Source organism: Adiantum capillus-veneris, chromosome 6, assembly GCF_014529385.1.
Source record: "Adiantum capillus-veneris isolate H3 chromosome 6, ASM1452938v2, whole genome shotgun sequence".
NCBI classification, from domain to species: Eukaryota; Viridiplantae; Streptophyta; class Polypodiopsida; order Polypodiales; family Pteridaceae; genus Adiantum; species Adiantum capillus-veneris.
In genome coordinates, this window is record NC_140936.1 from 173060604 (window position 1) to 173077957 (window position 17354).

The window sequence follows — 17354 nt, forward strand, 5'->3', positions numbered from 1 at the left end:
TGTATGTATGTATCTTTCATTTGGATCTAGATCGCATCTAGATCCAGTCAAGACCTCATAGATGGCTGATTGCTAACCCCTATTGCAACCATGTCTATTCGAGATCAATTAGACCAAAATGCTACAGTCATTTCGTTTATCAGTTCCTGCACTTAAAAACAAGTTAAGAACAAATCAGTTTCATATTCAGGAATTCCATTTCATAAAATCATATAACAGAATAATGTCTGCTCTCAGTATCCCTGAAGCTCAAAGAGAGAGAGGCTAGCCAGCCAATCAATTTGTAAAATCCAAAATCGTTTGACTCTAATAGCTGTTTTGTGGGATTCTATATTCTAGCTGTCAAGCTAAGCTTCAAGAATCATTGCTAATGGCCCCAAGAAAGCTATAAAGTTGCAACATAATGGAAGTTAGGCTTCTAATTTATTGGAAAGGAGTGTTTTTTTATGGGCTTCTCAGAATCACTGTCAATGCCCCCAAGAAATCTATTAAGGATTTGATACATTGGCAAGGACCATTTGTGGGCTACACATAATTGGCGCCAAGAAAGCTTTTAGGATTTAGAGTCGTGGGGCTGGTGAGCAATCAACATATTATAACTAGCACAAAATCTTTAATGAGAGATATTCTTAAAAGATAACTTAAAAATTATGCACAAGACAAAGAGCTCTCATTTTTTTAAATACTTCTTTTCTCTAAATTGAGATCATCTTCTCTTTTCTTTTCCTTAATTTAAGGAAGAGAGAGAAGGTCTTTACAAGGCCCTTTTGTGAGTCCATTTTTTCCCTAATGGGTATAGTGAAGATAGTGTAATGCTTCATTAAGTAGAATTGTGAAGCATGTACGATGGTGCAGGGTTGAGTGGTGTTGCCAAAAAAATTCAAGGGTAGGCAGGTAGAAAGAAAAAAACGACATGAATAGAGTGGGAGTATGCCATAAATGTGGCAAATCAATTTATAGAATGGGAGGGCAAACTATGTCACATGTAATCAAATTTGGTGAAGCACCTTGCATTAGAGAACATTTTGGTGGCCCCAAGAAAGCATGTCATGTTTGTACACATCCTCAAGCTCCCATTTTTTCTAAGTGCTTGAGAGAAGAGTTTGAGCAGAAGGATGCTAAAAAGATGCACTATGTTAGCCAAGACATCGATGTATCACAAATGCATCATGGATCAAGAAGCAATCATACACTTGAAGCAATGCCAGCTAGTACTCCAGATCCTTTTGTCCGCAAGGGAAACTTATATCAAGAGATTCTCTTCCAAGATGTAGTGGAAAAAATGTCACGATGCACCAAAACTCATTGCAAGAGAGATTTCACAGCAATGTCTTGTAAGATGCTCAACTCACATTGGCACAAGCTATCTTCTTAATAGGCAATTATGCAATGGTCATAGTATAAAGTGATAATTGGAAGAGATCTTAGAAGAAGATAGGTGAACTTGGATCTAGATTTTTGGCACCATCTTATCATGCTATGCGATTTGAGTTTTTGGATATGTGCTACAAGGAAGTCAAAGAGAAAATTCAAAGAGTTATTCTTAGTAGCATATCAGTTTTAGAATGCACCATTGTTAGAGATGGATGGTCTAATTTTCAAAGATGTCCATTGATCAATGTTATGGTCGTATCTCTAAGAGGGGAGACACTTGTGAAAGTTCTGGAAAATACAAGAGCCATTAATTTTCAAAGATTTCTATTGATCAATGTTATGGTCGTATCTCTAAGAGGGGAGACATTTGTGAAAGCAATGGAAAATACTAGTGCCATTAAGTCTAGTTTCTACATTACTGATGTACTTTCTTATGTAATATAATAAGTAGGTACAAAGCATGTGGTAAAGATTACAATGGATAATGCCAAGAATAGTATATCTTCTAGCAAAATCTCAAAGCAATGATCTCGGGGGATTCACCATGAGTTCCGTATGGGTATCACATGAGTGTAAGGGAGAGGCTTTTGGTAGGAAGGGGAGGTATCTTTTTTAAGCTATGGTCCATTTATGAGGGGATGTTTTTCGTATATAGGGGGGAGTTTCCCATTTTTGGTGCATGCAAGTGATATCTCATCAATATTACTAGTGAATCCCTTTGGGCAACGATATCCTCACATTTTCCCTAGTAGTGGTTGTAGCACTCACATCGTGAACCTTATGGTACAAAAGTGAAGATACTACTTGGTTTGCAAATATTATTGACACTTCATGTAGAATTGTCAAAAAACATTAAAACATTAGAGGGTACTTGATATCCTCACATTTTCCCAGTGGTCGTAACACTCACATCATGAACCTTATGATGAAGGATTGGTACAAAAGTGAAGATACTAGGTTTGCAAATATTATTGACACCATGCAGAATTATCAAAAAAATAAATAAAACACTAGAGGGTACTTGATATCTATCGGTCACTCATGTGTGCTACCATAAAACTCCCTACTGAGACTTGATTATGTACATACTTTTACACCTTAGAGTCTCTTATTTGCAACAAAGATGTTGTGGTTGAAACCTTCTCATGCATGGCATTCTATGACTGGAAAGTAGACCGATCTAAAAAGATTAAGAGAAGGTTAAAGTGTTAAGGGAAGATTTGAATAACTCTGCTTGGTGGAAGGGTGCTGCATATGCTATCATGTGATGATACCAATAATGTATGTAATAAAAACCCTTTACCACATGGCTCCTAATCTTGGGAAAGTGTGGATGATATGCTGGACGGTGCAGAGAAGTTTAGAGTCTCTTGAAAAACTTAAGGTCTCTGTGGCGGTCAAATGCCCCCTTTTCTAAAGTACAAAGAATAATTCTTTGAAAGTACTTCCATGCTAGGTAGGTGAGTGTGCATAGTCTGCTACACAATGCAGTTTACATGCTAGATCCAGAATATTGGAATCTAGAATTGTGTGCAATGAAGAAGTCATCCAAGACCCCTATAAGTCGATGAATGTATTCTATGCCAACAATGATGACAAAGTGAAGTGCATCAAAGATTTGACCTCTTTTACGTTAAATGAGGGTCCATTTGCTAACTCATTTGTCGAGCAAATGGAAAGAAGCAGCCACTATGGAAGTGGAGGATGCTGAACGATAGAGAGTACTATAGTCTCTTGTAAAATCTTGCAATGAATGTCCTGGGCAAGTGTGTATCAAACTCTAGCTCAGAGACGATTTAATCTATGTATAAATATGTACACAACATTGTTTGTAATTGGCTCTTAATAGATAGGGTTGTTGGATGTATGATTGTAATACCTAGGATGAGGATGATTTTGATGTTGAAATATCCCAATGTACTCTTGGTCAATTGGACGAGAATTTCCAAGTAGATATGGATGAAATCCATGAGCTGCTATAGCATAAAATCGGTGGGCCGATGCTTTCAAATGATAGCAACACTGATCTATAGCATTTTTTTAAATTCTTATCTTTTTAGGAGACAATACTTTTATACACATGGTGAGCTTATGTGTGTGTGTATTTCTTACTTTAATAGTTTTAAAAGCTGTGCACCTGCATTGCTAAGTGATTGTACAATTTGAATTTAGAATCACTTTGTCCATGTTTCAAATGTATATTAAATAACATTGCTCAGCTTCAAAATATACATAAAACTCTATTGCTTAGTGATAAAAAAAGAGCTCTTTGTAGATTCATATTTAAAAGTATTACAAAGATAAGATGGTTTTTGACATGTGTTCCATCATTACATTCTTACAAAAAAGGGCTAATATTAGGGCATAAAATAATATATTGGGAGGCATAGGGAGGGGGGGCATGTTCAATTCAATGTCTCTGCCTCCTTCATTATAAAAAAGATTGCATAGAATACTAGGAGTGCCCTTTCAGTGCTTCCTTCACTTGTAGTCCCTAGGCATCCCAAGCTGTGTGTAAAGGGTCTCATGAAACTCCGATTGATAGGTAGCACATGATGAGCCTTCTTGCATCAACGTCACCAAGGAAAAAAAATGATAGAAGTGGCCACATGGGAGATAATATTAGCCCCACTACAACTATCAAAATCCTCATCACAACCAAGGCACAGGGTGTCGCCACTTGATCCTAGAACAAAGGGGCTACTAACCATCTCAAGATGTCACAAAAAGTACCTAATGTGGACACCATGTCATTGTGCTAGTTGCAAACATTGAGACAAGCCATGCACTTCTTGGGTCAATCTATCAAGGCGGACCTCTACCTTGGCTTAGCTTGCGGGAGGAGTTTGTGAGGCGTGGAGGACTCTCTTGGCTTCTTGCTCTTTATCTGCAAATCTCTTGCTCCAAGTCTCTTTAACCTTTGTTAGTTCTAGCTATGCTCCCTATACCATCAAGGAGAGTTCCTACCTTGTGAAAGTAACTATCTCCTCTAGTATATCATGTGTTACTATGGACACCTCTTTGGAGGAGAAATCCACCTGTGTTTCTAGAAAATAATGACGATACAACATCTTAGCAAAGTAGAGAGGAAAATCAACATCATGAAAATGGTGGCCATACACCTCAAGGAAAATCCTCTCTACATGCAATTTTATTTCTTCATTGTAGCACTTGCTACCTTTCATTTGCCCTTGCTAATCTCTGACTCTACACAAGGCCACCCCACCTTGATCATATCCTTAGAGATTGCCTTGTTGATATCCTTCCATTGGGCATATGTAGGGTTGGCCCATTTGGAGAGCCTGCTTGTTTCCCTGGATGCTTGGTTGACCATCATTCCACACAATAAAAGTTTCAAGTGTTCAAATGCCTTCCTTGCTCTCTCTAATTGTTTGCTGGTATTTTGTTCCGCCATGATCTCTATGCAATTTCTATATGTCACCAAAAAGAAGATATAAGAATCAAACTAGAATCTTTATACACTCATATACTCATACACTCCAAGATGCACCATCTTATACATGTACTTGTCAATTCTTCTTTTACCAGGCAAATGCAAGGTAAAAAACATGGATCTGTATTTGCAACCGTTAATAGAAGAATTGTAAATCTTGTGGGAAGGGATACAAGTATTTGACATGTCAAAGCCTGTACACTCATGCAGAGCTACAATTCAGGTCATTCTAATGTGGAAAATGCATGACTTTCCAAGTTATGGAGAGTGCACAGGAGAAGAGGCTAAATTGTGGTGGAGATATTATGGACATGTATGTATGTATGTATATATATGTGTGTGTGTATATATATATATATATATATATATATATATATATATATATATATATATATATATATATATACACACACACATATATATATATATATAAAATGTATGTATATATATATGTATATATATATATGTATGTATATATGTGTGTGTATACATATATATATATACATATATATATACATACATTTTATATATATATATATGTGTGTGTGTGTGTGTGTGTGTATACATACATACACATACATATACATATGGAAATATGAATGCTTCAATAAAAATATTTTATTAGACTCAACAACTTGCATAAAATATATCCTATGGTTTTACTTCAATGTGTTATAACTTGTGGTTACTTTTCATGGGATTTTCTACACAAAGATAATGCACACAACAATAAGAGGCCTCTATTTCGTTATGGAGATGGATAATTGAAATCATGTTACTAAAAAGGAAGCCTATGGACCATAGAGTATCTTTCATATATCAAATGTCACATTGTCTCGATTTAATAGTACATTTTCAAAAGGGAATTTCTTGTTGGAGATTAAATAATTTACATGTCATTAATAAGAGGCTTATGACCCCCGGGGGGGGGGGGGGCATAGGGTTATTATTCAGAATTTGTTTAGGGGAACATGGTCTCAATGTAGCACTACATTTCAAGGGGGATTTATACTTAGAGATGAAATAATAGCAAGGCCATTTCCAGATGTCTATGTAAGGGGGGACATAGGATTTCTAGTTAGTGTGACTACACAGCATTAAAATACACACTTATCTTTATTTAAGAACATAGAAATCATCTATGTGTAAAATTTGAAAACATATTATTTATCAAGAAGTCTATGATTAAAGGGCCATACGGTATATTTTAAGAAACATATCCTATTGTTTCAATGTAACAATAGATTTTAAGGATCTTTGTACATGGAGATTATGCACACAAGAGATTATGCACACAAGAATAAAACGATGTGGATATATTCACTCCAAAGAAGAGAATTCTCTTTACAGTTATCTTCAAAAGAGAACTCATTAAAAGGCTAAGGAATGTAAAGTCACAAGAACTTGTTCATGAATACATGAAGGAAAGGCACCTTATTTTTCAAGAGGTCTATGACTAAGATGCCATAAGGTCCCAAGCAAATATTCAGTATAGTCCTAATAGTTAAGTATATTCAACATAGAAATGGACTCTTTTAAATAAAATCCTTTTGAACCTTGTACCCAATCATTGCTAACCTCCTTTGAAGAACTCCTTGTACTGGCGGTGTCAGAATCCTCCTCAGAACTCTTCTTGTCTTTACCCCTTGGTGATTGTTTTTTCTTGGATTTGCGCCGGCTTGGCATATCGTCATCCTCCAATGATTCTCCAACCAAAACCGCCACTGTAATGACATCACCTAAATCTGTATTGACTTTATCCACCGTCGCAAGTGCTATCCATAAGTCCTTGCTTAAGCCTTTCAAAAAGTAGTCATTCAAGACTTCCTGAGCAGGCTACTGCGCCACTGGAACCCGCTGCAGCAAAACCCGAAAACAAGCCGCATACTCCTCTGTAGTCCGTTACCCTACTTGAGAGTCTGTAATTTCTCCAGATTCTGCGCCACAGTTTTCTCCACTCTGAAACGCCGCAGAAATGCCGTCCGTACCACATCATAGGTTTGAAAATGGTCCGATGGGAACTCCGCCAGCCATTTAGAAGCTTTCCCACTCAACATAGACTCAAAGACAGATACCTTATGTTGCGGCACCACTGGGGGCGCATTGTTGATTCCATACGATTTATCAAACTTTTTGGCATGAGCATCTGGATCTTCATAAGACTTCCCTCGGAATTTTGGATATTTGATCGCCATTGGCAACACCAGAGACATCACAGAAGGCTGAACAGGCAGGATTGTCTGAACCACCACCTGCTGCCCAAACAACTGTCGCGTTGCTCTTGCTAGTGACTGCTCTTGCTAGTGACTAGTCACCTCTCGGCCTCCACACAGGTGGGCAAGAACCGGACGCACCATCCGCACTGTCACCAGCATCATTCTCACTAACCAAATCATCATCTGAAAATGGTTCTTTAGCCGCATCCCGTCTGCGACGTGGGCGGCGTGTGGAAGGCACCACCGACTCAGGAGGTATGTATGTGTGTGTATATATATATATATATATACCATGAGGCGAATCAAACATGCGAGGTGGTAGTAGTGTCCACAGGCTAGCATGTAATGGCCACTCCAATTGTCAAAAATCTTACGACAAGATGGAAATTGGTTAAAATTTGAAGAAGAACTGGCAAGAGGTGGCATTAGAGCTTTTGGATGTAGCACTTCATTCATTAGGTGGTTTGAGGCAAAGGGCAGTCTCACTGTGATAGAGACACTATTTATACCTTCATTTGTATCATACACTACTCCATTCGAGCATTAACTTGGGGAGGAGTCTATGATTGTAAAATTATTTGTGCCTCCAATTCTTTGTCTTACAATCTTCTTCTTAACTCTTCCTTCTCTTGTAAAATCTATAGTTGAGTCCCTTTAAGTGCGAGGGCTAGCTCTTCACTGGTAAGTGTCACCGATGATGCACAGATGTCTTGGGTGGATTGGGGAACTTCTTTGGAAGAGAAGTCCACATGTCGATGAAGGTGCGGAAGTGCATATATAGCATCTTGGCAAAATAAATGGGGGCATCAGAGTTGTACATAATTTATTGACATATCTCTTTAATTCATCAAAGAATTCTTGATGCTAAGTTTCCCAATTTATCTTACTGGCCTTCTTTAATAGATTCGTATAAGCGGTGCTGCAATAAGTGCATAATCCCTTAGAAACGTCCTATACCATCCAGTAATCCCTAAGAATTCTCTGATTTTTTTTATAGATTTCGGTTGGGGCCATTCTATAATATCTCTAACCTTAGCAAGATCTATAGAGATGCCTTCTTCTGACACAATGAATCCTAAATATTTAATATGTCTGGTGTAAAAGGTGCATTTACTATGTTTTACGTAAAGTTGATGATCACGTAAAATCTGCAGTACTTTCCTTACATGCTCTTCATGTTCTTCTTCAGTCTTGGAATAGACCAAGATATCATCTCATTGCATTCAAAGCATCTTACATTATCCATAAATTGATTCACAGCATTTGCTACCCTTACTTGCATCATGGGAGGTTGTCTGGAAAAAGGTCGACGGTTGTTTTGTCTACCCCGAGTATTCAAAGTGGCACTCATCCGCCTTCGATTATTCTAAAACTTTAATTGCTCTTTTACAAGTGGCTTGGCATATATCAAAGCATCATGCAAAGATGTAGGTCTCATCGCTTTAAGCCTAATATCTAATGGTGCATTCAATCCCTTGACAAAAGCAAGTTATCTGTTCTTTGACAAATAAACTTGGTGCATATCTCCTTGAGTGATAGCTCAATACACACTTCATATAGAGATATAGAGAAGTTGGAAACTAATCACTTTATTCAAATATTTATAAAATCTACACATTCCTGGTTTAACCTTTACAAAATCTCATTCATACTCATCCTCTACATTTATATCTTCATAGCAATGGTATTCACATGCTTTGACCTTCTTAAAGATAGGAGGATATTTATTTGGTTCTAGCATTTGATACACCCTTGGGAGTGTTGGGAAGATCCTTGGTAATAGAAGTTGGTTTAGCTCTTCTCCCAAAAACAGTGATACAATCTCGTGGTAAACTATGAGTACCTGCTCATAGATCCAACAATTCTGAGAAACCTCTTTCCCAGCCTTGGTTATCTTTTTAGCTGAATCTGTTTCCCATAAGGTGAAGATAGGCATGATCTTCAAGCTTTCAGTCCACTTTATCCGCCAACTCAATATGCTCAACTGCATTGGCCTTGACGAAGAAGTAGTACACATCCTTATACCACCAATTTATGTAGAACCATCGAGAAGAAATCGGATCTAATAATGAGTTTAATATACTCATCATTTTCTCTTGAAATACAAGTAACAACGAATCACATGCTATTAGGAACATCATTTGAAACATGGTAAACTTTAGATAAGGGTCCATTTCCCCTTGAAATCAATCCAAGAAACCAGTTCCCGTCTTTAGGATGAATAACATAATCACCAATTTCATTCAATCCCAAATAAACTTGACAGCTTTCTACCTTCCAAGTATTAAATTTTCATGTAGCAGTTACCCGCCGCATTAATCTTTCAACAATTACCCACTGTTTTAATACATAGCAGTTAACCACTTCTTCAAAAATATTACAAAATTTCATTCATGAAAACAAAGCGATTTCCTACTACATCAATCATAGTAGTTACCTATTGTATTAAGAAAACAGTTTATGAGAATCAAGTAATTCAACCATGCTCTGATACCACTTGTGATGTCCCCAACTCGATATGGCTAAGGGACACTCGATAGATACTAGGATACTCTGGATTTCCAATGGATGACACTTGGTCCTTGCATTGAATCCAAAGATATGAGCCAAAGGAGTCTAACTCTTAGTGCCATCAACTTATCTAGCATAGTCTCCTAGAGCCTATATAGTCTAACTCCCACCTATTTCTTTGCTACGTGCATCGTAAGCACGAGATTGTGGAGGTACTTTACCTTAGACAAGATCAAATCGGCTCCTTGAGGCTCAAAATTGATTCTCAACTCAAATGACACCCTTGGTCCAAAGTTAGATCTCGGCTCCCCGAGGCTCAAAGATCCATCCGTCCCCTAAGGTGTGGGATATTTACTTCTATTATTTCCTAGCTAGATTTTTGTATGGAAGCCACGTGATTGATTGCATCCACCCAACCATAGATAGCCACTATTGGGGTAGGCTATCTCTCACTTCCCGTGTTCCAATCCACATGCGTTACCTAGTTACTACCACACTATTTGAACATAGAAAGGCGGGTTCCTTATTTTCTTTCTAACACTTTGTTCGTTAAAACAACCCTTCATACATTCTTTTCCAGACAAATTGACAATAGAATACAATTTCTCTACTTTAACAAGCAACACTTGAGTAAATAATTTGAATTTTATATGTCATAAAATTTATATTTTATGAGCTTCACACGTTTTTCCTCTTTAAAGTAGCTATCTAGAGAGAGAAAGCACAGGTAAGCATACGCTAAATGCAATGAATTGCAAAAAGGTTTATTTTGACTCTAGTTTATGTTAGTCAAAAGAATAAACCTTTACCAGTGTAAAACAGAAACTCTATCACTAGAATTCTAGAGAGAGAATGTGTAAAAATGTTAAAAACGGGATGTGTATGGAGTGCATTCAGGCAATGTGAAGTGTCTACAAGTGAATGCTACTCCCAAAGTGTAAAGGATTGAATTATAGGGTCTCAACATGATTTATGGGAGGTCAAACGGACTCCCGGGATGGCCAAAACAAGCAAAATACCTCTTAATTTATGGGAAGACTGGGAGTTGGGGGCAAAGGGACTACAGGTGGGAACCAGGGCATACACGTGTCCAATAAGGGTTATCCTATGAAAAAAGTAAGGAGAAAAGGAAGAGGTACATTTTGTTTCTTGCTCCACAAGCTAGCCCTCTCTCTCTCTAACTACTAAAAATAGTAGAAAAGTTCGTTTTGAATGCTAATTGTGCTTCATGAAAAAACGTGAGCTTCATGAGGGGATATCTCTTGCATGATTTGCCAGTTTTGAGCATGGAGAAGTGTTGATGAAAGCTCTTATGCTCCTCTACACTCTTATCTACTCAGTTTCTCATATATTCATCTTGTTTATGCTACCTCCCTTGGTAGCTATGTAATTACTTAGTCTATGAAGCTCATCTCTCAAGCTTCTGTCTTGATATACATGAACTCTACTCATTTTCTCCACTAGTTCTCTTTACCTATGTGGTATTTGCGGGCTTGAGAAGAGGAAAACGGGGGAGCTTAAGTCTCCCTAAACTCCTATGATGCTATTGCTATGGAGATTCTTTGATTCTGTTCAAGTTTTGTTATTGTTCTTTAAATGGTTATGTCAAGTTTGCAACAATTTTTACTACATAACATGCCATCTAAGAAAATCTAAAAGTGCCATTATCGTAACATTGGTATCAGAGCTGAAGGTTTTAGATCTAGGGTCATGGCTGAAAATCAAGAGATTGATTTGAATCCTTGGCAAAAGCTAGATTTACTACAATATGATGCAAGCAATGAAGGCATGAGATCAACCCGCTATTTTTCTCATAAGCTACACTAAGCACAAAGCAATCCGCACATTGCAGCGAGTAGCCATGCAAGCTCAACTATGCAGCAACAACTTGCTTCCTTCCACTCAAGAAGAGAGAACTCGTTCTCTAGAGTGCCAGGAATCGCTAGCTAAAGGTGGAAGAAATTCTACCTACGAAGAGCTAAGGTCTCCAATGCAACGAGGGAGAACAAGTGTGGATCCTAGAAATGGCTATGAAGATCAAGAAGATGGGAGTGAAGCGGACCATTGTAGGCTCTCGGACCAAGAGATGCCACCAAGATGACGTCGTCCAAAACGATGTTGTCCTATTCACTCAACAAAGCCAGGTCGTGCTAGGTCACACTATAACACTTCCTCTTCTAGCGATGGGATTAGTGAAAGAAGGAGATCCCCTTCTCCTCGTCCTTCCTCACCCAATTCTTCCAGTTATGATGCGAGTGCACAAGAAGCTAGATCTTGTCCACCACCCCGAAAGGGAAGAGGCCATAGACGTGTGCATCTAGCATGGAAAAGGTCTTGCCGTCTCCAAAAGTTCAAGGAAGGAAGAAAAAGAATTACTTTACTTTCCTTTGATGGGACATATGGTGATACGAACAAAGTACTACACTTTATTCAACAATTTGATGTAGCTTTTGGAGGTGAGCACTTCACGGAAGGCTCCAAGCTATGCCATGTGGCAATGTATTTCCAAAAGTCAGCTAGGCATTGGTGGCTACTCTAAGAGCTCAACGTCTAGCACCAAGGACTTGGAAGGAATGCCAAATTGCTATCATGAAGCAATTTCTCCAAGAAGGCACTAAAGATGAAGTCTTAACCGCATGGAGAAGCTTCAAGCTGGAAGACGGAGAAACCATCCAAAAGTACATCAATAAGTTTTGGCATCTACATCTCAAAGACACTACCTTTAGTAGGATGGGATTCTCTGAAAAAAAGCAACAATATTGTGTTGGGCTTCCAGATGATTTGAGAGCATATGTTAATGCTCAAAGCCCCAAAACGATCTCCACCCATGATACACCACTCTATTGTAATATCTTTCCTACAGCTACTACAACGACGATGATGAGATCCATCGAGCGTAGAGAAAGGCCACCAAATGGGGAGAGACCTCCCAACAATAATCAAGCCAAAGGGGAAAAAAATAAGGACAATTACAAAGGAAACAAATGCCTTTCTCCCAAAGAGATGGAGCGCTACCGGAAAGAGAACTGATGCTACAAGTGTGGAGAACAAGGCCATGCATAGAGAGCTTTTCCTTTACGAACAACTAAGAATGACAAGCCACAAGCATCTTTGGTTACAATGTAAGACAAGAAAAAAGAAGACGATGAATCACGCCAATGTTATGCATGGGACAAAGTGCATGACCAAGATTGTCTTATCTTTTTTGACCCAGGCTCCAATCGCAACTTCATCTCAAGGGAGTTGGCAAGTCGATTGGGAATTCATGCACATGAGATGGGACACGCGTTAGAAGCTGATGGGGCTTTTGATACTCCAACAGTCCCAGTCACTCCTATCCTTTGATTGGAAAGCTTCACATACATGTGCAAGGATATGTGGACCAAGAGGATTTCTACATTTCTCCTCTTAAGCATCAAGATGTTTTGTTGGGCACACCTTGGTTTCATCGTATGGCTACCAATCTTAAGTTTCCTGAAATAGTTATTTCTTTTCAACATAGAGGTAGAGACATTAACTTAGATGTTAATGATAAGGGACACACTATTCCTATTGTATCCCATGATTCTTTGAGTAGTTCAATAAGTCTACTCTTTTTGCTTACTTGATTTTTGTCAAAGATTCTGTGATAGATGTTAATTCTCTACCATGTGAGCTAAAAGATTCATCTAAAGAAGAAGAAAATTTAAAGTTGTTTCTTTATGGATATGCCGATTGTTTTACCGATTCTATCCCAGGCGAACTACCTCCTCCAAGGGGAGAAGATGATCATAGGATTGAGATTATTCTAGGAAACTCTCCACCCAACAAACCACCATATAGGGTCTCTCTTGCACAACAAGAGGAGATTATGACTCAAGTAAATGAGCTAATCGAAAAAGGGATGGTGCATCGAAGCTCATCTCCATTTTGCTCACTCGTGTGTTATTAGTGCAAAAGAAGGATGGTTCATACCGCATGTGTGTGGACTATCGTGCACTAAACAAGAACACAATTAAGAATCGTTTTTGGTTCCAAGGATAGAAGATTTGTTTGATAAGCTTCAAGGGTCTTCCTACTTTAGTAGGATAGATCTCAACAATAACTATCACATCAAATTTGTATCGTACCAAAAGATATTCACAAGACCGTAGTCTACACTACCTTCGATCTTTATGAGTTTATTGTGATGCCTTTTGGACTCACAAATGCGCCAGCCACATTCAATCGAATGATGGACCGCATCTTTCGTAGGCATCGTCCTTACATGGGAATATTTTTTGATGATATCATGATCTACTCTAAAAGCTTAGAAGAACACAAGCTCACCTTAAGGTGGTTTTCCAAGAAGTGGTAAACAATAAGCTTTATGTCAATGGCAAAAAGAGTGAGTTCTTCAATGGCAAAAAGAGTGAGTTCATTTTAGAAGAGATTTGCTATTTAGGCCATATTAGCTCCAAAGAGGGTATCCACATGGATCCTCACAAGTTGAAGATAATAGAAGAATGACCTCAACCAAAGAATCTTCATGAACTCAGAAGCTTCATTGGAATATGCTCTTACTATAGGAGATTCATTGAAAAGTTCTCCATTATAGTAGGACCACTTCATGATTTGACTAAGAAAAGGTCAAATTCCAATGGATAGCTAAAGAAAATAAATCTTTCCTAGCACTTGAATAAAAGCTTAAGTCTAACCCCGTGCTAGTTCTTCCCGACCTCACAAAGCCATTTGAGGTTGAATGTGATGCTTGCAATGATTGCTTAGGCGTTGTTCTTTTACAAGAAGGACATGCCATAGAATATGAAAGTTACCATTTAAATGAGCAAGAAAGAGTGCTAGGAATATCCAAGGATAGAAGATTTGTTTGATAAGCTTCAAGGGTCTTCCTACTTTAGTAGGATAGATCTCAAAAGCAATTATCACATTAATGGTCGGTTTTCGAAACCATGACCGTGAGAACCACACCCTAAGGAAGGGAATCCATATTACCAAGGAGAAAAGGAAAAAACAAAAAACAAAAAAAGAAGCTCTTTACCATTCACTCCCCCCCCCCCCCCCCCCCCCCCCCCCCTCTCTAAGCTTAACCACTAGCAGGGCACCGCCAGTATGGCCACACCCCTCTATTATCACCAGAAGACGAACCCCTCTCTCTCCTACTGCTCGGCTCCGGCAAATATTCCCTCTCTCTCCTACTCCACCGTTGCATCACCCGGCCCGGTAGGCACATAAGACGTTGATAGCCCTGTCACACTCTCTGGCGGGCCTCCACAGATACTGTATATTCTCCATCTCTCCCTTTCAAATATTCTCCCTCTCTCTCTCTCTCTTACTTGTCCACACTCCAACCCCGACGGGCCGCCTTATTATGCCCCCCCATCTCACCTCGTCCACACCCCTTCGGCCTTATACCCTCCCCTTGTTTCTTCCCCAAACCTGACGGACCACCAACCTAACACCCACCCCCTATCCTCACCTCCCACTAGCTCTCTCTCTATTGGTAGGGCGGTCCCACAAGCCATGGAGGGAATCCATTCTCTCTCTATCTCTCTCTCTCAATTCCCTTAACCATCACCCACCCCTATCCTCTCTCACCCTCCCTCGCCACCTCACACACTCTCTCACTCTCCTTATCCCTCGGTGGGAACCCGCCGTTAGGACCCATCCTCTCTCTCTCTCTCTCTCTCTCTCTCTCTCTCTCTCTCTCTCTCTCTCTCTCTCTCTCTCTCTCTCTCTCTCTCTCTCTCTCTAATAGACCCCCCCCTTTTGTTTCGTTGACTAAGCTCTCTCACCCTCCCCGTTTTTGCGGCCTCTGTCGACCCGCCTGTGCCCATGCTCTCTCTCTATCCCCTCAGCCCGTACAGGCGCCGCTTGAAGCATCCACACCCACCCCCTATCCTCTCACCCCCCCTCACCTCCACACCCACCCCCTCTCTCACTCGCGCTCTCGTACACACTCCAGCGGCCTCGTCCATGCTCTCTCTCTATCCCCTCAGCCCGCGCAGGCGCCGCACCCGAATACCCCCACACACACACACATACCCCACCCTCGCCACCTCGCACTCTCTCTCTCTCTCACTCTCACTCCATCTCCCCCCTTCCCCGCCTCTGCGTCGCCCACAGAACCACCGGAAAAAACTATATATATATATATAACCCACCCCCGTTCCCACGCACGCATGCGCACACACATATACATATACATGCACACACACGATTACACATATGCGCACACCTGTTCATACACACACACACACACACATAAACGCACACACAAAAATTAAAAAAACGAGGAATTTTACGACTACGACGACAACAACAAAGGAGGACGACCCGGATCACGCGACCCTGACAACAAAAAGAACAAAGGCGCCGAAGGCATGCCCCAACCGGCCCCGAAAAGACGTACGCACTACATCAACATACCGGCAAGCTGCCATTCATCGGCATCACACGACCACAACACCGTTTTCAGTAAACCGTAGGTTATCATCATCATTTTTTCAGTTTTCACCCAAGCCTTGTAAAATTCCCAATTTGTAAATTCCCTCTCTCTAGGTGATGGTCACAAAGGCCCACCTAGAGGTTTTCATTTTAAATAACTCCCAAGACAAAGCAAGGGTCACCCACACCGGGCCCACCGCTTGGCTTTGTCTCCCCGATTAGCTTACCCTAATCAAACCAGGATTACCCTAATCCAAGCAGCCAACACCTATAAAAGGGCACTGAGTCACTATCGGGAGGGGGACAGTTCATGAGAGGTCAGCACTTGGTAGAGTTTTAGTGAGAGGGATTAACAATATTGGCATCGCGGGGAGGGGACTTGTGTAATGGTTTGTTTTGGGAATTGCACCATGTGAAGGGAGCTACGTCCACCTCTCGACTCCAATGGTTGATGCACACACACATACACATCCTTGGTAGCGAGTTTCACATCATCGAGTCGTCTCTAGAGAACGCACCAAGTAGGTTCACCATCTCTTTTCCCTATCTCACTATCACCACGGTGTGTCACCTCGCCGAAAGGAAGGTCATTGTAAATACTGCAAGCAATAATTCTCTCTCATGCCCCCGAGGGTTTTCATCATTTGTCAATGCTCTCTCTTTCTCTCTCTCTCTCTCTCTCTCTCTCTCTCTCTCTCTCTCTCTCTCTCTTTCTCTCTGTGTGTGTATGTGTGTGTGTGTGTGTGTGTGTTTGAATTCGCGGTGTTCACATCACTATTGATTGCGTCCTAGCCGCTCCAAGGTAGGTGGTGCCCCCTGTTCGCTTTATCGTGACCGGCTCGAGGCGTGCATCAGCTCCCGGCGTTTAGAGGCCGTCAAAGTTCGGGTATCGCTTTGTTCTCATCATTTGGTGCCCAGACGGAGGAGGGCTTTCCAAGAAACCTTAAGTTTACAATGTTGAAAGCAACGCACCCCATCAATTATGAACGAATGGCTGAAGGAGTTCTCTAATTGGAGAACGGAAGAGGAGGAGACTAAAGAGGCACTATCTGCTTTCATTCAAGTGCTACGGCGGGGCTGTAGTATCATCAGTATTCAAGAGGTAAGCTCCCCATCTCGTGTTGCTCGTTCTAACCACAAACTGAGAACATCGAGTGGAAGGCCTATGAAGTGTCATCACTGCCATAAACCAAAGCACACTGTCAATGAGTGCCAGCAACGAAGGCAGCGGAGGGACTGAAATAGTCTACATCGACATTCACCGCGAGGAGGTCGTCCACATCAAAGGAGTAAAGAAAAAGGTAAGGAAATGGCCTACACCAAAATGGCCTAAAGGTGCTGCTCGAGCCAAAGGTAAGGAAAGGCTAAGCGAGTCT